A 24,689-nucleotide genomic window follows, 5' to 3' on the forward strand; every position below is an offset into this window, starting at 1 on the left:
CCCTTACCTTCTGTCTTAGAATCGGTTCCAAGGTAGAAGAGTGTGAATGACTGGGCAATGAAGGTTAAGTGACTTGTCCAGGGACACACAGCTGGGAAATGTCTGAGGCCAGATCTGAACCCAGGATGCTCCATCTCCAGAGTTGGGCCACCTAACTGCATATCTGCCTGTACCTTCTTATCCAATGAGATTCTTGTCTTCAATCTCCCATGAAACCTTTATGGATAATGTAGCCAATGTCCTGGAGATTTTCTTTGAGGTCTTAACATTTCATGGGGCACCTTCAGACTACCCATCTGTGTCTGACCTTCCATCCTGACTGGTTCTCCATTTTTTCTGGAAACTCCTTGTAGGTGGAGCTGTAGATAATTTTTGCTCAACATGGTCTCTCCATTGCCTTTTGGGCAGCCTGAAGTTTGGATTCTTTAGAAACTGTGATATTCCATGAATTTCCTCCCCGCTAAACCGAGGAGGCTGGCCTAGATGACCTCCAAGGCCCCTTCTATTTCTTAATCCATGATCTTATCCATCTATCTATGACTAGCATTCCTGGCAAGAAATTTAACACTGTGAATTCACACCAATAAAAACTTGTCTAGACCAAAAAGGGGGGAAAAGGCCACCCAGGACATTTCAGGAATATATCGATTACGTTGTCAGGCATGACTAAAGTTGAAAACAAACCCTTTCTTCTACAATTTGCTGATGTTAGACAAGAAGGTGAGCTGCAAACACATATGCATAGACTAAAGGAAAAAATCCTTTAGGACCCCCGTACCCATCTCATCCCTTCTGGGACATAAACTGAAATATAATTTAGATTTAAAATAGATATACTATGCATTTGTTTACATGCGGACTGTCCAGAAGCAGCATCTACATCCTATTGTAGTCATTCTTGGGAAATAAAGCAATGAACATATACCCTTGAAATGGTTTAGCTAAGGCTCATAATAATGTACCCCAACAAAATTGAGTATAACTCTAAAGAAAAGAAATCAAGAGAAACCCAAAGAAAATGATTATACAGTGTGCAAAGTTAGGTGGCACAGTCGATAGAACACTGGTCTGGAGTCAGGAAGACGAATTCAAATCAGTTTCAGATACTTCCTGGTTATGTGACACTGGGCAGATCATGTAACCACAAACTGCCTCAGTTTCTTCATCTGTAAAATGGTATAATAACAGCACCAGCCTCTTAGGGTGGTTGTGAGGATCAAATGAGCTAATAATGTAAAGCAGTTAGCGCAGTGCCTGGCACAAAGAATCTCTCTCTCTCCAATGATGATCACTGACATGCAGAGGTTGAGAGAGGCATTTTCCATTTCTTATGATTGTTCTCTGATCTATGAGAAGCATCCCCATCCATCCCCATCCCTCTCTTTTTGATGTCACCTACTCTATTTCAAGGTGTAAGTGTTTAAATGTAGCCTGTTGCCTAGCTCTTGGTAGCTGGTATGGGGACACATGGAGTAAGCTGTAGTCACCTAAGAGCAGGAAACTTCACATGCCCAAATGCCAACCACCCGGGGCAGGCATCATGGTGAGTGGATGGAGAGCTCGGCCTTGGAATGAAGAAGCCCTGATTCAAGTCTTGCTTCTCACCCACATTAGCTGGGTAATGATGAGCAAATTGACATCAGACAACTCTAAGACTATTAAGTTGCAGAGGAGATGAAGATCTCTATTAACAGGGAGTTGCAACACTAGGGGTGTTTCTTCTGAGCCTAATGAAGAGCAAAAATTTCCATTTGGAATGCATTCTTCATTTGACTTCCAGGAATAGCCGTATTCCTGGACTTCAAGACACCAATGACTTCAAGAGTAGGTGAAGGGGCAGCTAGGTAGCACAGTGGATAGAGAGCCAGGCCTGGAGTTGGGAGGTCCTGGGTTCAAATGTGGCTTCAGACACTTCTTAGCTGTGTGACCTTGGGCAAGTCATTTAACTGTTGTTCTGCCTTTGTACTGATACGTGGTATTTATTCTAAGATAGAAGGTAAAGGCTAAAAAATAAGTAGGTGAGACAGCTACAGTTCAAGGTGGAGAAAACGTTTTCCACTTCGGTTCTTATCAAGTGATAAATACAATGCTTGAGTTATCTGGCCAGATTTGGCATTAGTCAATGCATCATAAGCATACAGTGTCTAACTGGAGGACCAATGGCCGAGGAGCACCCAGGTAGCTTAATGAGATATTTGTGCCATTTTCAGAAGGAAGGACATGAAACAGCCTCGGAATGCAGTGGGTGAGGAGCTAGGCCAGAAATTCTGAGTGACTGACTTCCTGAGGGAGCTCTCTCTCAGCTGCAGGATAAGCACACACAGTGAAATGTGTGAGTGCCGGGTAGGGGCCTCTAGGGGCTCAGTTGTGTCTAGGGTGCCTCCAGGGTGTCTCCTGCTGAGCTTCCCAGTTCTCCTTGGGTTCCTGTCCATGCGTATTTGGCAGGATGTGTGCCCTGTCCTCTCCTCCTGTGCTCCTCAACATGGCTTTGTCGACAGCTGCCCAGCAGATGGCATCCTTCCCTTCAGCTACTCAGCAGATGGCATCGTAGGCCACGAGGCCAGCCCTGGAGCTAAGACAGCTCTTCCCCAGCATCTTACAGGGGTTGGATGATGTCTTTTTCTGTTCTGTCTGTGAGTCTCTGCTGCGAGGAGAAAAGGGATCTTTGTATGCCACCTCTGGCTTCCAAACTGTCCAATTCCCTAATAGGAAGAGCTTCAGAGGGACTTGGCTGTGATGAGTTTGTCACAAAATCAAGGAATATTGTGCTCTTAACAGAGTCTGCTAAACATTTTCCTTCTCCTTTGGCTCTGTTGATAGCACAGGTCATACCTACATGGGACTTCCATATAAATCCATTCCACATTTCTTTGTATGTCCTTTACAGATACTTCTATTTTAGCATCATATATTAGAACAGAAATTTTCAAACTCTTTGGTCACAGGACCCCTTTATACGCCTAAAAATCACTGAGGACTCACCCCAAAGGTAGTTATTATTTGGGTTTTATCTATTGATATTTACCGTATTAGAAATGAAAACATCTTAGTATTATTATGAAAATAGTTTGTTTTTGCAGGCCCTCAAAGGTGTCTTATGAATCCATAATCCCAAGACAAAACTTGCAGAACTTCTGTTTTAGACTTAGACAAGACATGTAGTGGTTATGTAGTTCTTTATCCAGTGCCAAGCACAAGGCCAGGCAAATTCACAAAGATTATGCCATGCCGTTCCAAATTGCATGCTCTGATCCCAGCTACTGGGGCAAAAACTCACTATTTGATAAAGTTACCAGGAAAACTGAAAAGAAAAAAAAACTGAAAAACTGAGAACTGGTAAAAACTAAGCATAGACCAACATCTCACACTGTATACTCCGATAAGCTCAAAATAGGTACATATTTTAAACATAAAGAGTGATATCATGAAAAAATTAGTGGAACGTGGAAGAAATTACCTCTCAGATTTTCTATGGATAGAAAAGAATTTATGAACAAACGAGAGAAAGAGAGGCTCATGGGAGGTAAAATGGATAATTTTTATTATATCAAATTAAAAAGGCTTTGCACAAACAAAACTTAATGTGACTAAAATGAGAAGAGAAGTGGGAAATTGGGGAAAATATTTGTAGCAAGCTTTTTTAATACAAGTCTCATTTCAAGATATGTAGGGAATGGAGCCAGACTTGTAAGAATAAGAATCATTCCCCAACTGATCAATGGTTGAAGGATATGAATGGGGAGTTTTCAGAGGAAGAAATCTAAGCTACCAATAACCATATAAAATGCTCCAAACCATTAGTAATTATAGAAATGTAAATTAAAGCAACTCTGAAGTACCATCTCACTTCCATCAGATTGGCAAAATTGACAAGAAAGGAAAATGACAAATGCTGGAGTTGATATGGGAAAATGAGATCATGAACATTGTTAGTGGAGTTGTGAACTGATCCAACTAATCTGGAGAGCAACTTGGAACTCGGCCCAAAGTGCTATAAAACCCTGCATGCCCTCTGACCCAGTGATACCATTACTAGCTCTATACCCCAAAGAAATAAAAAAAAAGAAAATGTCTCTTATGTACAAAAATATTTATAGCGACTTTTTTTGTGGTGGCCAAGAATTGGAAACTGAGGATGCCCATCAGTTGGGGAATGGCCTAAGAAAGTATAGCATGCCTTAAAAAATATGGAGATAGTTTCTGAAAAACCTGGGAAATCCTGTATGAACCAATGCAAAGTGAAGTGAACACAACTAAGAGAACAGATTGAAGCATATATTTTCTCTTTCCTTCTTGTTCCTTGTTTTACTTTTTTAAAAACAAGGCCAGTGCAGGAATAGCATTTCTTGCCTTCTCAATGTATGGTAGAGGGAGTAGAGGAAAGAAGAGAATTCGGAACTGAAAATTAAAAAAAAAAAACCTCAAAGAACACCTTCCAGGCAACAGGACTACATGACTTCTCTTAGCTTCCTCCCACCTCCATCTCCCTACTAAGTAGTTATCCTGAGGCCAATGGCTCTCCAATGGTCACTGTCCCAGCAGTCACCACATAAAGATAACTCTGAGTGAATGTAGACCAGAGAAAATTACATTTTAAAAAGTCTTAACACATAAAACAGACATTAGGAATTTTAAAAATTGGTTGAAAGAACTACTCTTAGCTAATTTTTCTTCCTGAATCCTCATCTAGAAGACGGGAACAAGTCAGACGTCTGCTGGACTCAATGACCTCTGAGGTCTGCTCATCAGACCTCGGAGTTGGAAGGTACCTCGGAGACCAAGTTCCACAGCAGCCCACTCATTCCCCTTTGGGGACAGCTCTAATTTGTTAGGAACGCTCCCCTAATATCAAGTCTAAATCTGCTTTCTGTGTTTCTCACCAATCACTTCCAGGTCAACAGAGCTTCATTTGGTAGGAGGTTTTGCAAATCACCTTACACTCACTGGAGGGCCCACATCATGAAGGGGTGGCTTCCAGAGCTTCTTTCTCTCTGTGGCCCTCCTACAGAAGCAGGTTCCATAGAGCATCAGGCTTAAAAGGCTCCATCGTTGTTGGGAAATTACTGACAAGGCTCTCTGATGACAGAATGACTTGGATCTCTCAGGGCTAAATGAACAAGACTTGAACCGTCCTCTATGATGCTTGTGTCTGGCCAGCTGCTTTCTAGTCTCCTTGGGACCGGGGGATGTGGGGATATGACTTGTCCAAAGTCATAGTGAAAATTGGGGTAGGACCAGGAACAAAATCCAAGACTCCTCCTTGGAGAGATCCAAGCAGCCCTGATCTCCATCCCAAATGTTTACAAGCTACTTGTCCTCAATCTCTGGTAGGACCTTCCCAGCCTGTATTGGTCTGACTGGCCATAATTGGATACTCTGAGCTTTTCTGAGTACAAAGGACAACAATCAACGACAAGGCCCAAATAGTGATCCAAGAACTTGTATTTAGTTTTTCATCTGTAAAATTCAAAGAGCTGACTGTTGCCTCTCTAGTGAGGCTCTCCATCATTCTTCTAAAGAAGACTACATCAAGGTGCCAGGAAAAATGGAACATATACTTAAGCAGAGGCTTCAGAAATGCTTAGTTTATGACTTCTGGCTTCTCCTAATCTTCGGGGCTGCTTAACTAACATATTCATATGCATCCTAAATGGATATTTTATAGGTACATTATGATTTGAGCCCTGGAGGGACAAGGTGAAGATGCCCAACCATCATCTCCTGCACTATAAGATTATATGCCTAAAGACAATTCCATGAACGATGATAGCCTCAGTTCTTCATACAGAATGGGGAGGCTCAGAAAACAAATCCTCTAGGTATTAATATGCCCATTTTATAATAAGGAAATCAGAAGCTTGTCTCTGGACACAAGAGCCAGCAGGGGTTGGAGGCAGGATTTAAGCCTTGGTCTCTCTCCTGTGTGGCTCTTTTTAAGTATTCTTTCCTTTGAACTAGGCTGCTCTCACTAGATCTCTTTGTAAGGGAAGTAGGGAAGGGGGAGGAAGCTCTCTTCACTCAGGGGTTTATGCTCTGAATTCCTACAAAGTAGCAGAAAGAACAAAACTCTTCCAGCAAACACATTTTCCTGATCATAGCACCTGCTTACAGGCTGGCTCGGACACAGCTATTGATGCAACTATTCTGGTCTTTGCAAATGCTTAGTGAGCTAATAAAGAGCATTTCTCAGGAGCTGTCTGGGAAGCTGAGTCAGCTGCAAGATGATTCCTGGGGAAAAGATCATCAGCTCAGCTCAGCCCTGAGCCACAGCTGGAAACAGGTCTGATATCAGAATTTGGAAATCAGACAATTCTCAAGTGGGAGGAGTCGCTGTCCAACTAACTCAGAACCATCACCTTATCAAGTGATATTTCTCACTTTTTCCTCATTCAGGAATTGACACTGGGCATTTTTGGTTGTGCGGCCTACTATACACTGGCTCCTCTTAATGGTGTTTTCTTTTAGTAACACCTCAGTTAACCCTCAACCAACCCTCTTCAAGGTTCTGCTCCAAATGAACTTTCTCCACAAGTCTTAAGAGGTGGCATGGTGTGCTAGGAAGACCACTGGAGTTGGAGTCAGGCTTGGGGTTTGAGTTAGCTCTGCTACTTACTGCCTCAGTGACTGAACTACTCTAGGCCTCAGTTTCTTCATCTGTATAAGAGAATTGGCCTCGATGACCTCTATGGCTCCTTCCAGACCTAAATCCAGGACCCTATGATTACAGGATCATCAACGGACTACTGGACATTTTTTCCCTTTATTTTTTTTTAAATATTTTTCCATGTTTCCACGATTCATTTTCTTTCCCTCCCTCTTCCCTTCCCCTTCAAAACTTCTCTTGTCAAGGGTACAACCATCTGTCCAGCTGCCCTGGTTTGTAACCTCTGGTGTTATCTCTCTTTACTATTACTCTTCCTTCGAATCCATCAACAAAACTTGTTTCTCTATTCACATCATTTTTTACATACTCTCCTCTCCACTCCTTGAGACTCCCCTAGTTAAGGTCATTATCACTTTTTGCCTGGATGACTGAATGGCCTCCCTCTTTCTAACGCACACTCCGTGAGGCAAAGTAACTTTCCTATAGCCCAGGATGACTGAGCACTTCCTAGGTTGAAATTCAAACTCCTTTTTTTGGCATCAGAAGTTCTTCACATGCCAGCCCCATCCTTCCTTTCTAGCCTTAGTACACATTACCTCCCCTCTTCCAACTCTGGTGTGAGGCCTTGCTGAGCCCTTTTCAGGGCTGCTCACCCCCCCCCCCTTTAGTTACTCCCCTCTCGCCCAGTTCTCTCCAAGAAGCCACACTCTGGTAGGACTGTCATGGCTAAACCAGGTTAAAGGTAACTGACAGCCCTCACCTCATCGGTGAGTTGGAAGGATATCCCCCCCAAGTCTGGGGAGATTTTCCCCATGAGAACAACCTGCTCCAGCTTCCATGAAGTCAGCTGGAGCAGGCATTGTGGAGTGCTTAGACCCCCTGAAGTCCAGGCCATCACCGTTGTCATGACTTCCATCTTGTCACTAGACTTGGAAAACTCTGGAAAAGAGAGTGACGATGGTGCGCATTTAAGTCCAATTCAAGCACAAGCCAAGGCATTAGCTGCGAGATCACTGGTCTTCTTGGAAATGAAAGCTGAACACCACCCAGTCATCCTGGCCTTTTGTTCCTTACTCAAGAGTATCGGCTGCTCCCCCATTCCCCAGGCCTGGCAGGCTCTCTTCTCACCTCAGCCTCTTGGGGTCTTTGGTCTCATTTCCTGGCTTCTACATCTCCATTACTTGGATCTTCTCTTGATGAGCTTTGTATGCGTTCTATACATAGCTATTATTTGCTTGTTGTTTTCCCTCATTAGAAGCCCTACTGAGGGCAGGGACTGTTGCCTTTCTATCCCTAGTCCTTAGCACAGTACCTGGCACATAGTAGGTGCTTGATAAATGTTTGATTGACTGATTGGGCCTGGGATGCTTCCTTCATCGCTTACTCTACTTCCATTCCAAGCTGATTCCCTTTGTTGGGGTCAAATTCCCATTCACCTGAGAGAGTGGACCCAACCATTTAGTACTTTATTCACATATCCTCATTATTTTATGAAATAATTTATTTCGGCCCTCAACTAAATCGCAACATTTTCAGCTTCCCTTATGGGCCACACAGAACAATGCTGGGCACATGGTAGGTAGTCAAAGATTTGTTGAATGAATCACTGTTGTCGACTGAGTGTTGTATATAGGGAAGCTTCAGAGAATGCCCAGAAAGAATGATATAGAGATAATTGTTATCTCCAGTGATAGTTATGATTTTCCACTAAATCTATTTATTCAAGTTGCCTACAAATAGCAAAATGGATGGATTGGAGTTTACATCAATTTCCCTTGTTTCTGCTTACTCTCTTCAGAAATGTTAATCAGGGAGATAGACATAAGTAGGTTGCAACATATTTCTATCCATGACCTATTTGCAAGAAGAGGTAGAAAATCCCAAGTGTTGGAAACTTATAGCATGAGTCAATAATATTTAAATACACTGGAATTTATTCATTAAATAGGAATCTAAAACATCTTCTTTATAATTAATTCACAGCTACCATGTGAAAAGGTGATGCTACTTTTTAGATTCTAAAATTACTTCTTTCCCTCTCTGCAGGTTTTATGTTGAACTAAAGGTTAGACCTACTTTTGATTGCCTGAAAATACAACTTCTCATTTCCAAATATTTAGGGCCCTTTTAACCAAGGTATTACATTGGTTTTATTCTGAGAAGCATACTCCTGGAATAAGTTGAGCCTTCATTTCTGACAAATCATCCTTTAATGAAATTTGCATTCAAAAAATTCAGCAGACATTTGCTTGCTCTATTAAGAAAATCACTTTTAACATTCACTAATAAGAAACGCTTCTTGGGGTCCATTCTATGCCAAACAGCGAAAGTACTAGGCTTACATGAGGCAACTAAGAAAGCAGAGAGGAAAGAGGAGAAGAGGCTCCAACATGGAGTCTTGGGGTAATGCCTCCACTGAGGAGAAGGAAGAGGAGGAGCCCGAAAATAAGCAACCAGAGAGCCAAGAACATCAAGAAGGACAGAAAGGTTATTAGTGCCAAACTATGGCCTGATGACCATGAAGAATGACAGCTGAGAAAAGGCCGTGGGTGCCAGGGTCACCAGGTTCCTTTCTGACTTTAGAGGCAGCAATTTTAGCAGAGCAGCAGCAAACAGAGGGAGTAACGGGATCTGGCAGAAGAGTAACAAAATGGAAGTTTTGATGAGAATACAGACTACGTTCAATAGGAATGAGAAGGAAGCATAGTGGAAGATGGTCAGAAAGAAGGATTTCAGAGTTCAGGACCACACAGGTGGTATAGTTTTAGGGGTGCGGAGGTCTAGGCTGTGACCAGCCACTGGATGGTTGCAGCAGAGTTAGAGATAAGTCCTGGATTATAAGGATAGAATTGGCAGATCCACCCAATTAATGAAACAAGTTAGGCTATGCTTTGGCAAAGTCAGATCGAAAGTTAATATAAATTCTTTCAGAGTTGGGGAAATAAATGGATGAAAGGTATTACTTTGCTCCGCTAAAGGTTAGCAAAATTGCTATTTTTATTACTGCCATAATATTTCAGTTCATCCAAACTATTTGGTTGTGAAAATGAAATCAAACTGGCTCAAAGTCTCTCAGAGAGATCACTAAATGAGGCCCTTAGTTTGCTAGCATCCTTTTAGAGAAGAAATGCCATGTTAAATACAATTATTTGTTCATTGGCTTCTTGTTAATCAGCCTGGCCTTGACTTAGTACTAAATTAAGAGAGGACTTGGAACAAAGTTACTCCGACAGTATCCCAAGGGGGATTAGTGCCCAACTTGGACTTCGAAAGCATCTTTAACACCTGCGAATAAATAGCAGGAAAAAAAGGTTTGAGGCTAATTAGGCCATCACCTCTCCCTGTCCAAAAAGAGCTGGCCTCCCCTCTACATGTCATTAATACATGGAGGATTTTTCACTGAACACTTTCTTCTTTGATTGAAGTGTGTGAAAGATATTTTGTAGAAAAATAATTCTTAAACATTGCTCCTTTGAACTCAAAGTCATTCTGGTAAGACTAGCAAATTATAGATTTAGCCAAGAAGCTCAACTTCCCCATGGAGGTCTACTCGGGGGTAATGTCATTGGATGGGGTTGACCTAAAGTGGGACCACCCCTAGGACTTTCCCAGTGTCTTTGGGGCACGTCCAGCTCTCAGTGGGGCTGTGCTTGATTTATTTGGGTCGATTTTTCTTTTGAGGGCTTGGGGCAGTTATTTTAAGATCCGAAGCTGAAACTTAAAAAAAGACAAGAAAAGAAACATGCAAAGTCTTGGTTTTAACTGTTGCAGGAAGGAGGCTGAGCGAGATCTTGCTGACTTTTCTCATCTGTTTCCATAGTAGCTATCCAGGCTGATTTTGGCATTCTAGGCTTTCAGAGCACTGAATGACCTTGTGGTAGGAAGGGTTTTTTTTGCTACTGCCACCCTCAGAAAGGACCACATTGTTATTTCTGTTTTACATTTGAAGAAACTTGAGGAAAGAAGAGGAAGGGCTGCCAATAAAGTTGGATGGAAGTTGCTTTAATAATTTATGTTTGACTGAGCAAGTCACTTAACCCTGATTGCCTAGCTTCTGCCACTTTTCTTTCTTGAAATGGATACCAAGAAAGAAGGAAAGGGTTTAAAAAATCCATTTGTCAAGGGAAGTGTATGTGAGGCTGAGAGGCAAGACAGATGTATTTTTTATTGGGCACAAATTCTTAAGTATCAAACACCACTTTAACAATAATAATTATCTCTGTGTACACACACACACACACACAGCACATGTATTTTCTGGCCCAGACCTGACATTTTATTGCATAAGAAATTCTGTGTAGTAGTTCCCCCTCAGTGGTTACTCTTCAATCTAGGCTTTGTATAGGGAACAAAATCAGTCAATCAGTCAACAAGCAATTATTAAGCACCTATTATTTGCCAGGCACTATATTATCTCATTTGAGAGATACTCTCAACCTCATGACAACTCTGAGAGGTGAGTGCTGTAAAAATGGAGATTTTTAGGGAATTCTGGGAACTACCTTCTGGGAGTTCTGGGAATTGAAGTCCTGGGTTCAAATCTCCATTTTTACAGTGCTCATCCTAACCCCATTTTACAGCTGAAAAAATTAAGGCCAAGAGAGGTGAAGAGTTGCCCTGGGTCAACAGCTTGAGACTGCATTTGAACACAAGTCTTTCTGACTCCAGGCCCAGGCTTTCTTGATTGTGCCACCAGTTGCCAAAGAAAGGCAAGAGACAAACCCTGTTCATTCAGCCTAAATGAGTGGGACAACATGAAAACTACTAGGAACAGACAAGGTTCATGCAGGATCAATTGTAGATAATCGCTGAAGGAAGGGATTAGCATTAAGGAGGAAAGGCTGTGTGTAGAAAGTGGGGTTTTAGCTAGAACTTGAAGAAAGCCAGGGAAGCCGAGAGGAGGCAATGAAGAAGGAGAGAATTTCAGACATGGCAAAGAGCCAGGAAAAATGCCTGGAGCTGGGAGATGGAGTCATCTTGGGCAAGGCATTGCCGAGGCCAGTGTTACTGGATCACAGAGTTTGGAAGGGTGGCAGAAGAGAAGGAAGGAGGAATGGGGGACAGAGAGGGCTTGAAGAGCCAAACAGGGAACTGTAGATTTGATCCTGGAAGTAACAGGAGCCCCTGGAGTTTATCATCTTGGCAGTTCTTTATGAGATGGAATGGAGAAGGCAGAGACTTAGTTGAGGCTAGAAAAGCTAAGGGCCTAAACTGGGAGGATGGCTTTGTGGGTAGAGAAGGGGATGGATGCAGGAGATGCTGAGATGACTGACAAGACTTGGCAACTGAGTGGATATGTGGGATGATGGGGAGAGTGCGGAGCTGAGGACGCCACGTGTCTAAGAAGATGCTTTTGCCATTGAAAGAAACACTGCGGTTCAGAGGAGTGACAGATTCCTGAGGAAAGCTAAGGAATGCTTTTTTGGAGATGCTGATTTTGAGATCCTGGTGAGCCACTGACAGGAAGCACGGCATAATGGTTAGAGGACAGGACTTGGAAGCAGAGAGAAGTGAGTTCAAATTCTGCCTTTGAGGCTCACTATCTGTGTGTGTCCCTGGGCAAGTCCTTCAAATGCTTTTGGTCTCAATTTCCTTATCTGTATAACAACAGGCTTCGATTCGAAGGACTCCAAAGACCCTAGTTCTCAATTTATGATCCAGTTTGAAATGTCTAATAGGCAACTGGTGATGTAGGACTGGAACATGAGAGAGAGAGAGAGAGAGAGAGAGAGAGAGAGTAGGGCTGGATACACACACGCACACACGCACACACGCACACACACACACATACACACCCCTCTAGGCAAAATCTGTAGAGATCATAATTGAACTCATAGAAGACAAAATCAGGGAGATAGAGGCAAGAGAGAAAGTAAATGGGCCTATGATCGAGTCTTGGAATACACACACAGTTAAGGGTGCACAGAGTTGTTTGTATGTCTTCTCTCACATTACAATGTGAGCTTTCTTCTTGAGGAAGCTAATTGGTGAGAGGCAGAGAGGTGGCACAGTGGATAGAGGACTTGGGCTGGAGTCAGGAAGACCTGAGTTCAAATCCAGTCTCAGAAACTTACTAGCTAGGTGATCTTGGGCAAGTCACCTACTCTCTTCCTCAGTTTCCTCAACTGAAAAATGAGGACAATAATAATATTACCTATTTCACTTACTGCAATGCCTGGCAAAAAAGGGGTGTGATAGCTATGTCATACACTGGAAAGAGCACTTAGCTCTGCAGTCAGAGGACATGAATTCAAATTCTGAGTCTATTTGTACAATCCTGAATGAGTCATTTAAAATCTCTCAGTTTCTGTTTCCTTATCTGTAAAATAAGAGGATTGAACTGGATGACTATGAGTCATATCTAAATTTACTTGAGTCATATCTAAATTTGTAATCCTATTATACAACAAAGGGGACACTGAGAAGGAATGGTCAAATGAGTAGAAGAAAACAAAAGAGAACCACCCAGAAAAGAGAGATTATTTGGGTTCAGGGCTGACAGAGAGCAGTGTCAAAGATAAAGAATGATGTGGATGGAGAAAAGGCTATCAGATTGGGCAATAAGGAGATCATTGCTCACTGGAAATAATTTCAATTGAGTGATGAATCACAAAATTTGAGAAATAGAAGGGTCCTCAGTGGCCTCCTCAATCCACCCCCCCCCCAATCTCAAAAGGAAACTCCATCCTGACAGACCCAACAAGTGGTCATCCATCCTCTGACTGTGGGGCTTTAAGACCTGGAGCTAGAAGAGATCTCTCACTCACTCCACTTTTGAATGACTTTAATTATTTAGATGTTTGTTCTGACACAAAGGCTGAATGTACCACTTTGTACCTTCCACTTAGTGCTTCTGATTTTTCCTTCTCAACCCAAGACAAGAGAAGGAGGTGCTGTGGGAAAAAAGAAAGAGAACTGGGTTTGAAGTCAGAGGGACCTGGGTTCAAATTTCAAGTCTGCCACTAACTACCTGGGGGACAATGAAAATATATCACTTCTTTCCGAGACTCAGTTTCCTCATCTGTAAAATGATGACAACAAGGGAAGGAGGTGAACTTAAAGCCTTTCAGCAGGCTAGATGACCTCTGGACCCTCTCCATCTCATCATTGTCACTTCATACATATTTTCTGGCTGATCAATTTGGAACATAGCACTGAAGTCAATACTTCATATGAAATATAACAAAGGCAAAATATACAGTGGGACCATCTCATTCCTCCTTACTGCTTTCACTTTGTTCCTTTAAATTTTTGTTTTTTTTTAATTGAGTTAAACAATGCAAATAAAAAGAACCACAAAACAATAAAAACAAAAAAAAAGCTTGGTCCCAAAGAAGAAATGTAAGAAAATATCTCCTCCCACTCTTTTAAAGAATGAAGAGACCACAGACTTGAGACACTGCACATAATTACAAATAATTTTTGTAACTTATTGATCAGTTTTACTGATTTTTTCTCTTAAAATTATTTATTATTGGAATAATTCTCAGGGAAGGGAGGGAAATCTAGGCAATGTAAAACCAAAAGATATCAGTAAAAGCTATTTTAACATTCTTTTTTTTTTTTTAAACCCTTACCTTCTGTCTTAGAGTCAATACTGTGTATTGGCTCCAAGGCAGAAGAGTGGTAAGGGCTAGGCAATGGGGGTCAAGTGACTTGCCCAGGGTCACACAGCTGGGAAGTGTCTGAGGCCAAATTTGAACCTAGGACCTCCGGTCTCTAGGCTTGGCTCTCAATCCACTGAGCTACCCAGCTGCCCCCTATTTTAACATTCTATTGAGAACTTTTATTTTTTATAATCCCTAAATTTCTTAAGCAGAGAGCCATCACTTATGAAAGAAAAGAAAAAGAAAAAAGGGCATTTCAGGCTATGCTTTCAATGCAGGCTTGTTAATTTTGTTGGCACTGATTCATCCTGTACTCTAAAACTCTCTTATGTTTTTCAGAACTGCTATCTAACTTAGTCTTACCTCTCTTGTGTTTGTGAATTTGATTTTTTTTGTACCCAAGTATAAGATTTTTACATGCATTTCTAATGAAGTCCATCTTATTGTATTCAGCCCAATGGCTTTCCTCCATCTTTTTAGATCTTAACTGTTATCTAGTACATTAGCTATCTCTTTCAAACTTGTGTCATTTGCAAAGGTGATAAGCCTGCCATCAATGGTTTTATCCAAGTAATTTATAACAACAGCACAGGGCCAAGCACAGAGAATTGGTTGGGTTACTACTGAAGACATCTTACTACACTGGCAAGGAACCACCAACAAATTCCCTTTGAGTCTGGCCATCCAACCTATTCTGAATCCATCAAATGGTTTAATTGTTGTTTAATTTTTATCTTCTCCACAAGAATAGGATGAGGCACATTATCAAAAGTTTTGTTAAAATCTAGGATGGAGTCAATTTATCCACAGCATTTCTATAAACTTCCAGTTTAGTTATCCTGTCAAAAGAGGAAATGAGACTAATCTGGCATGATCTTTTCTGGACAAGGTCATGTGGCTCTCTTTAACCACCTCTTCTTTTTTGAGATGTTCACAACTATTTCTTAAAGAGTTCCTCTAGATTTCCCCCAAGGATTGAAGTCAAACATACTGGCCTATAGTTTTCAGGTCCTGTTCTCTTCCTTATTTAAAAATGAGAACATTTGCCTTTTTCCAATCTTGTGGCACCTTTTATTTGTTTAATGTTCTGTGAAATATTACTGAACACTAATGGCTCAGCTGTCGTCACTCATCTGGGAATTCACCAAGGGCAATTAGCTGCTCTCTTACTATCTCCTTACTTAAACTGGCTAGTTAGTGTAGTGGATCATTTAACCGCCCTTTGCCTCAGTTTACTCATTTGTAAAAGAGGGATACCGCATGGGGTTGATGTGGGGATCAGATGGATGATATTTGTAAAGCTTTTTGCAAACCTTAAAATGTTATATAAATGCTAGTTCTCGTTAGCTGTTGTTATCCATTAAAAAAAATAACCCTAACCTTCTGTCTTGGACTCAATACTAAGTATCAGTTCTGAGACAGAAGAGCAGTAAAGGCTAGGCAGTTGGGGTTAAGGGATTTGCCAGGGGTCACAGAGCTAGGAAGTATCTGAGGCCAAATTTGAACCCAGGACCTCCCGGGGTTGGCGCTCTGTCCACTGAGCCATCTAACCGCCCCCAGTTCACTGTTATTTTGAATATCAACTGCCTGTTCACCATTTTCCCCACCAGTGATTTTCAATACAAAGGTCATTCTCTTCAGCAGAGAAAATAGAAGCCACAACAAACATATCTCTCCTCCCTGTTGTCAGTTATCTTTGTCCCTTCCACTCCAAGGCCAGATATCATCCCTTTTTTATCCTCCCTTTTCTTTGACTATAGCTTTAAAAATACCCCCCCAACCAAACTCTCTTTGCCAGTCTCGGCTCATTCTGCATTTTAGGCCTGCTGACATTTTTACAGGTTCATGATCATTCTTCTCTTCACTTTCTGATGTCACGTCTTGCTTTCATCTTTTGTACATTCCTTTCCAAAATTTAAATTGGTTGATTAGTTTCCTGTACGAGGCATTCCATTCTTCAGCCAGCTCTCATTTTACCTCTGTATAGAAAAGTTTCCTTTGTGCCTTCAGAATTTCATTTTTGGCTAGAGCACCGGGCATGGAGACAGGGTTCCTTTTCTTCAGTTCAAATCTGGCCACAGGCTAGCTTGTGACTCTGGGCACATCACTCGATTCTAGTTGCTCTAGCTTCTTCCTCTGGAGAAGGAAAACTCTCCACTAGAGATGGAAAAAGCAAACCACTCATATATATTTGATACGAAAACCCCAAATGGGATCATGAAGAGTCAGCTGCAACTGGAAAATGACTGCACATCAATTCTAGGTTGACTTCCCTATAGAATTTTAATCTGGGATGTCCTTCGTCTGAACCTTTTGAAGTTTGCTTTCCTAAAATCTAGAGTGCATGCCAGATCATGCATGCCCACGTGAGCTTGGAAGCTAGATGATAAAGGGCTGGGAAATGAGGGAAAGTGGAGGCAAGGGAGGATAGCTATATGATGACTGTATGATGGGGTGACAGGGTCTAATGAGGGTATTTGCTTTTGGGAGAGATCCACGTGGTTACAGGCATCAAGGAAGGTGAGGGGGGAGAGAATGAGATCAAGGGTGCATTTGTAGGGTTTGGCCTCAGTTCTTCATCAGATGGAGTTATTAATAAGGTGGCAAAGCTCTGACAGAAGAAAAGGGCTATGCTTTCAATAAGTTCCCCTCCAGAAATGCAAATACCATGCCAAAGCATATCCTGGGGCAGCAGAGGCCAGCTTCAGGCTTTTTCTTCTTTTTTGCAAATTTTTGTAAGAGGTCTGAGAATCCAGACGGGAATATATAAATAAAAAACTTTTTTACGTACTGAATGACGTTACACTAGTCTTTGAGTGTATGCAGATGCTTCTGTGATGAAAATACAAATTAATTTAAAAGTATTACTGATTAAAAATAAATTAAAATATTTAAAATATATTATTGAATTGATACCCTTTTCTATTGTGTATGGTGGTCAGGTGGGGGGGGTCTCACAAAATGCTGTTCTGTTAAAAGGTGATTAAGTCACTCTGGAAAAGGTTGGAAATTCCTTCCCTGTCATATAAGTTTTACTATTATTCCTTGGTCATTATTTATTGCAAGGCCATGCCACTATAATGACAACAACGAAGAGGAAGGTAGTATCTATATATTTAATGCTAAGAAAAGTAGAAAATAGGCCTGATGTATAAAGTAAAAATTCTAGGTTACTCCCCGTAGACCCCTTCCTGTAATTCTCTGACCTCATCTGTTACAATAATCATGAAAGCTGTCAGTGATGATTCAGACTACATTAGAGTCATTTCCTCCTGTTCTTGGAGGGCGTATAATCTCAAGAGAGCTGCCATTTGGAGCAGTCCTACAGTTGCCATAGAAGTGCCTGGACAAAATAGAGGGGAGAGGAAGCAATCTGTCCATCCATCAAACCCTTCATCCTTTAGGCCTCTCCATGCAGGAACTTGAATACTATGTGATAAAAATTCAGAACCAGGACGGACACTTTCCTTCTTCCTTCTAGAACTCTCTCTGGCTTTTTTTGTCCCAGAGCACAGCGAGGCCCCTCAAGAAGGGCAGGCTCTTTGTACAGCCAGGGATGCGCTAAGAATTTTGAACAAAAAGCCTGCTTTTATGGACTAACAGGCTCTGTGAAGAATGGAGATGAGCACAGCCTTCAGTGCTTCCAGGTCAAGGTCTCCAAATGTACGAAACAGAAAGCAGACAGTTTAATGAAAACAAGCATGTTTTGGCAATCAAGTGAAAACCCCTGATGGTGCCATGGGGGGAGGAGTTGAATAATCAATCTGCCTGTCTTATTAGGAGGAACAAGAAGCACTTCTTGTCCTAATAGCAGGCTTGGACACAGAATATGAGAAATTGGTACTGCTGAGGATCACCATGATCTGCTTTGATGACATGTTTCTATCATAATGACTATGTATTACCACTTGTTTAAATTGAGGATAGGGGAAGTGTCTGAGTTGGGACAGGCTCGGGGAGAAGAAAGGGGAAGGCACATAGGCCTATGGAGATAACCCCCTTTGGAGCAGGACCCAGGGAAATAATCTCCCCTTCTTCCTATTTAAATCTCTAGGATTATCCAGTATGGCTAGCAGGTCCTTTTATATTTGCCTTATTATTACTACTACTATTAATAATAATAACTAGTATTTATATTAGGGGAGTTAAATGACTTGCACTACACTGAACCATAGAAGTCAAAACATTTAAAATGCCCCTAAGAATCATTCAATGGATACAATGCCAGGCTGGGCTGGGAATCAGGAAGAACTGGATTCAAATTCAGCCTCAGCCACTTATTAGCTTTGCAACCTTGGACAAGTCACTTTAATCTGTTTGACTCTGTTTCCTCAAATGTAAAATGATCTGGAGAAGGAAATTGCAAACCACTCCAGGATCTTTGCCAAGCAAACTCCAAATGCAGTCAGGAAGAGTCAGACACAACAAAAAAATGATTGAAAAGCAAAGTATTTATGGAGCGCTTCAAAGATTTGCAAAATGTTCTCACTTGATCCTCACAACCCTGAGAAGTAGGTGCTATGGAAATTTTTGGAGGGGGGTCCAAGGAGTCCTTTAGTCTATTTAAACAATAGTTTGTTAACCAAATGTTACCAATGTTCACATGCAGAAACTGAGACAAACAGAAGTTAAATGACTTGCACTACACTGAACCATAGAAGTCAAAACATTTAAAATGCCCCTAAGAATCATTCATATATTAATAATAAGTTCAATATTTACTTAGACTCTCAACCCCCATAGACACAAATAGCCGTATTGAATAAACATTTCTTCTAAACAAAGGGAATGGCAAAAAACTGAAAAGACTTAAAAACACAAGCCTGAAATTCCCCATTTAATTCCAAATTTCTATACTTACTTCCCATTGAGAAATGGAAGGCACAGACTTCTGAGTAAAGCTAAACTGGATTTTGATATGGACAGTCACACATGCTTTAAAGAGATTGGTAGCATTCTGCTGATACTAATGGTGCTGGGGTCTCTTGCATGCACTTTGAGCCAATCAAGGGCACGAAGCTCGAAGAGCAAGAAGAGTATGTACTCCTGGACACCACACATGCGCTTCTTGGGGCACATTTGTCCTTTAGGTTCTTTTGACTCACACAGTAAAATCTCACATTTTTGTCCATCAGCTTTACTGTAAGGTAGCACGGCTAAAGGCCTCTAGGGATCTGAAGGCCAAGTGATTGTTCTGAAAGGCAAAAAACCCCATCGAGTTGCTGTAGTATTCTCTCACAATGGAGAGGAAGCTTGGAAACTGACTTTGTAGTCAAAGGTGCCATTAAAGGTCTTTGCTTTTTAGAGCTGCAAAATAAAAGAACGCTTTCTCTGTGTGAACGGATCTGGCATCTTTAAAGTTCTAGGGCAGTCTCACAACAGCATCTGCCAGGCAGGATTAAAGTGATAACCGAACATTTAGTATAGGAACAATATCGTTAAGGGGTCACTCTCCCCACTCCCAACAGTTCCAAAAGAATTTCATCCCAGAAACGTTGAAAGTGTCATTTACCATGTCTCTAGAGCTTCATTTTCAGGAATTACTTTTGGACAGCTCCTTGGTATCCATCTAGAGATGCTTGGCCCTTTCTGCCTAATGCTATGACAGTCCCAACATAGATCATTTGCTTCTTTAATAGTTCCTTTCTGTGAATTTTGTGTGCTGAGAGGACCAAACAAGGCACATTTATTGAGAGCATTTCAGATTGTTTGATGTCCCTAAATTCTTTTCACTCACAATGATTCTTTATTGTGTCAAAGAACAAGAGAACTCTCAGAACCATAATATCCTGGTTCTTCAACTCGGTGGTTCATTAGAGCCCATAGAAGAGCAAAAGCATCCCCTGCCCAACACTGCCCCGGGGAGAGAGTCCATCTGTCAGAACTAGAACATTCACAGAACCTAAAGGAAGGGAATGGGAGGGTTGCAAGGTGGGTGGCACAGTGGCTATGCTGCTTACACCATCCCTACACTACACTGTCTTACTGAGCGTCTTGGCAATCCCGTTGGGCTTGGGTCTTGATAAGGGTATGGTCTAAATTAGCATTAATCAGGAAAACTGAAGAAGGGAGTAAAAGGCAAAATGACCATGTGTAGGATGGGCACCACGAAATCATCTCACAACTCACTCGGTATGGGAAGTGCAGGAGGAGAGGGAGAACCAAAACATACGTAACTTGCGTTTTGTTGTGAAGCCTATATATTTGGATTTTTCAAAGCAGGCCCTGCAGAAGTCTTCTCCTCGAAGATTTCCCTCCCTCAACATCTCCCTGTTCCTCACTTATAAATGTGCTAAAATAATGATGCGTTTGTAAGAAGGGGGCAGGGAGGGCGGTGCTCCGTGCCTTTCCTTCAATAATTAAAGAAGGCCTGACCATGGCAAGCTATTGGGTCTGGCGGACAAAGCTTGCCCCACTCTAGGGGTCTGTATCCATTCTGGTCGGCATAAAAGAGAAAGTAGCTCCTCCTGAGAGGAGATGCCTTGGGAGAAAGAACGTTACTCCCGACTCCCAAACCCCTGAGCAGAGGAAGACCATCACAAACGTGGAGAGGTCTAGAAGATTCTGGACTTCTCATCAGCATCCTAGAGCTGAGGACAAACTAGCCCCATCGAGGAAAAGGCAGCTTCGGGGCTCTCAAGGAGCTCAGCAGAAAGCCAGAACTTACCAAAATATTTGTAGTGGCTCTTTTTGTGGTGGCAAAAAGTGAGAAATTGAGGAGATGCCCATCAATTGGGGAATGGCTGGACAAGTAATGGTATGGGATGATGGTGATGGAATTCTATTGTGCTATATGAAAGGAAGAGCAGGATTGTTTCAGCAAAACCTAGGAAGACTTATATGAACTGATACAAAGTGAAGTGAGCAGAACCAGGAGACCACTGTAACAGCAATATTGCATCTTGATCAACTGAATTACTTAGCTATCCTCAGCAACACAAAGATCCAAGAAAATTCTGAAGGACTCAGGATAGAAAATGCTATCCACCCTAGAGAAAGAATTGATAGAATCTGAATACGTGTTTCAGTATACTATTTTTTACTTTTTTTGGTGGTTTTTGATCTGTTTTATAACATGACTAATACAGAAATGTTTTGCATAAATGCACATATATAACATATTAAACTGCTTGCCTTTTCAATGAGGGGGAGGGGATGGAGAGGAGGGAGAGAATTTGGAACTTAAATTTTTAAAAACTGAGATGTTAAAAATTATTTTACATGTATTTGCAATTTAGAAAAGTATGTCAGTATTGAGCTAAAGATGGAGGGGACTGAAGAGACTTTTGCATTGCTACTGGTTCCTCAAAGTTCATCAAGAAATAGTTTGTACATATTGGTTTGCTTGTTGTCTTGTGAGTACAGTAATGGAAAGGGGCTCTTGTTGCCTCTCTGAATCCCAATTACCATGCCCAGTAGATAGTAGGTGCTTAATAAATGTTTATTGAGGAGGTAGCTAGGTTGCTCAGTGGATAGAGCCAGGCCTTAGAGACTGGGGGTCCTGGGTTCAAATCTGGCCTCAGATACTTCCCAGCTGTGTGACCCTGGCCAAGTCACTTAACCTCCATTGCCTAGCCCTTACCAGTCTTCTGCCTTGGAACCAATACACAGTATGATTATGAGATAGAAGATAAGGGTTTCATTTAAAAAATGTTTATTGACTGGCTGATTAAACCACCTTAGTAAATACTTATTCCTAATGGCAAAGTCTAGGTAGCTGAAACTAAATGATAATCAGTGGGGAAAGAGGGAAGCCTACCAGTAGGGGCTCATGAGAATTAGAAAATCAGCCTCCTGGGCCCTGAGGGTCCCCTAGAAACCTGAGAGGAGATTAGCAGCCACCATCTAGGGATGCAGTCTGCCAATGTGAATGGGGGTTTGGAAGAGAGAGCTCAGAGCTGTACTTACTACACAGTAATAAGGCAGCTAGCTGATAGAACAGTTAAAGAACTGGCCTTTGAGTCAGGATGACTTGAGTTCTAATCCTGATTTTTAAAAAAATTCCTTATCTTCTGTCTTAGAATAAAGACCAAGTATTGGTTCTAAGGAAGAAGAGCAGTAAGGGCTAGGCAATGGGGGTTAAGTGACTTGCCCAGGGTCATATAATTAGGTAATATCTGAGGCCAGATCTGAATCCAGGACCTCTCCACTTCAGCCACACAGACACTATCCACTGTGCTACTTAACTGTCCCTACTCCTGCTTTGAGACACTTGTGTAACTATTGAGGTAAGTCACTTAAACTCTCTCAGCCTCAGTTTCCTCATTTGTAAAATGAGGATAACATGTGCCTCACAGGGTTCTTGTGAGGACCAAATGAGATTACATGCAAGAAGCATTTTGCAAACCTTAAAGTGCTATATTAACACTAGATACTATAATTACTGACACTATTTGGGCAAGCTGATAACCAATAATGTTGGTGTAGTCAGTTCTTTTTCATTTGTTCTGCTCTTTTCTGGGATATGATGGCTTGGATTGGAATGGATTGATTTTCCATTTGAAAATATCAGTGTTTCCAGGCTGGGTAAATAAGCTTCTTGTTGAACTAAGCTTCCTTCAAATCGTCAGCTGGCCAGAATTCAAGCATTGATTTAGTGGAAGAAGCACAGCTAAGGCCCCACTCCCCATAGGAGTGCTTCTTTAAGACAGTGAGGGAGCACCTTAGTGCACAGAGCCCTGGGCCTGGAGTCAGGAAGACCTGAGTTCAAGCCTGGTTTCCAACTCTCATTATCTGTGTAACTCTGGGCAAATCACTTAACCTCTGTCTGCCTCAATTTTCTCATCTGTAAAATGGGGGAGATAACAGAACCTACCTCCTAGGGTGATTGTGAGGATAAAATGATATAATATTTGTGCTAGTTATTTATTACTGCTATTTCTTCCTAATGGGAAATGGCTAAACAAATTGTGGCACACGAATGTAACAGAAAACTACTGGGCCATAAGAAATGAAGAAATGAGCAACATCAGAGGAAACTGGGAGTACTTCTATGAACTGAGTCAGAATGAAGTGAGCAGTACCAGGAGAACAATGAATATAGGGGCATTATAAGCAACCCTGAAGGACTTTCAAACTTGGATCTATATGACGAGAAACCACAAGGCCAAAAGAATAAAGATGAAGCATGCCATTTGCCTCCTTGCAGAAAGGAGATGAATTTAAAATGCAGAAAGAGGTGCATATTTTTGGATGTGGCTAAAGCTATTTTCAGGTTTTTTGTATTTGCTTAATGGGGAGTTGTGAAAGGGGCAGGTTAATCTAGACAATGCTTGTAAACTGAAAAATAAAACAAACGATTTTAAAAACGATTTGGCCCAATGTTCTAGCTTATAAGCTCATTTTGGGATCTTTTGGGGTCACACAATAGGACAGTTAGGTGATTAGTGGATAGAATGCCAGGCCTAGAATCAGAAAGACTAGTCTTCCTGAGTTCAAATCTGGCTTCGGATGCTGCCTAGCTGTGTGATCCTGGGCAAGTCACTTAACTATGTTTACCTCAGTTGCCTCATCTGTAAGAATGAGCTGGAGAAGGAAATTGCAAACCACTCTAGGATCTCTGCCAAGAAAACCCCAAATGGGATCACAAAAAGTCAGAGATGACTAAAAACGACTGAACAACAAGAGTCACCCATTGTGTTAGCTACTCTTTCCAGCTTTGTATGATCTGCTGATTTGATAAGAAGACCATTTATGCCTTTATCCAATCATTCCCAACACTGTGAAACAGGCCGGGGCCACACCCAGATCCCTGGGCACCATCACTCATGATACTCCTTGAAGTAGACATGAACGAATGAGCCTTGTGTCTAGGCATTCTACCAGGTTGGAGTGCACCACTCCATCTTTCCCAAGAGAACAGTATGAGAAACTTCATCAAATGCCTTGCTGAAATCCCAGTAAACCATAAAGCACTCCCTTGACCTATTAACTCCTTGTTGGCTCCCTGAGATCACCATTTCCTTTTCTAGACATTCATTAAACATCTCTTTAAGAATACAGTCTAGAATTTTGCCAAGAGTGGAAGACAAGTGTACTGGCCTATAGTTTGCAGATCTCATTCTTTTCCTTTTTTCTTTTGAAATTTGGGGCATTAGGCTTTTTCCAGTCTGGTGACATTCCTCTTATTCCTCAGATTCTTGGTCTTTCACGGTCTTTATCTTTTCCTCCTGATTTTTAATGTTTCTTTTTTAATTTTAATTTTTCTCTCTTAGAAATAAAACATTTTGAGGGCAGCTGGGTAGCTTAGTGGATTGAGAGCTAGGCCTAGAGACAGGAGGTCCTGGGTTCAAATCTGGCCTCAGACACTTCCCAGCTGTGTGACCCTGGGCAAGTCACTTGACCCCCATTGCCTAGCCCTTACCACTCTTCTGCCTTGGAGCCAATACACAGTATTGACTCCAAGACGGAAGGTAAGGGTTTAAAAAAAAAAGAAATACAACATTTTAACATTTATTTTAAAACATTTTAAGTTCCAA

At 41.6% G+C, this 24,689-nt stretch overlaps 1 protein-coding gene across 5 annotated transcripts in view; it reads right to left on the reverse strand.

The window, feature by feature from the left end:
- CCDC92 (coiled-coil domain containing 92) overlaps positions 1–24,689 on the reverse strand; it is a 140,256-nt gene that overhangs the window by 8,105 nt on the left and 107,462 nt on the right. The window contains exon 1 of one of the 5 annotated variants that reach the window (XM_007489937.3): positions 19,724–19,965. The exons of the other annotated variants lie outside the window; for them this stretch is intronic. The gene's annotated coding sequence lies outside the window, so the exon portion shown is untranslated. Of the gene's footprint in view, positions 1–19,723; positions 19,966–24,689 lie in introns of those variants that run through there. 5 annotated transcript variants of the gene reach the window in all.

This window comes from Monodelphis domestica, chromosome 3 (genome assembly GCF_027887165.1).
Source record: "Monodelphis domestica isolate mMonDom1 chromosome 3, mMonDom1.pri, whole genome shotgun sequence".
NCBI lineage: Eukaryota > Metazoa > Chordata > Mammalia > Didelphimorphia > Didelphidae > Monodelphis > Monodelphis domestica.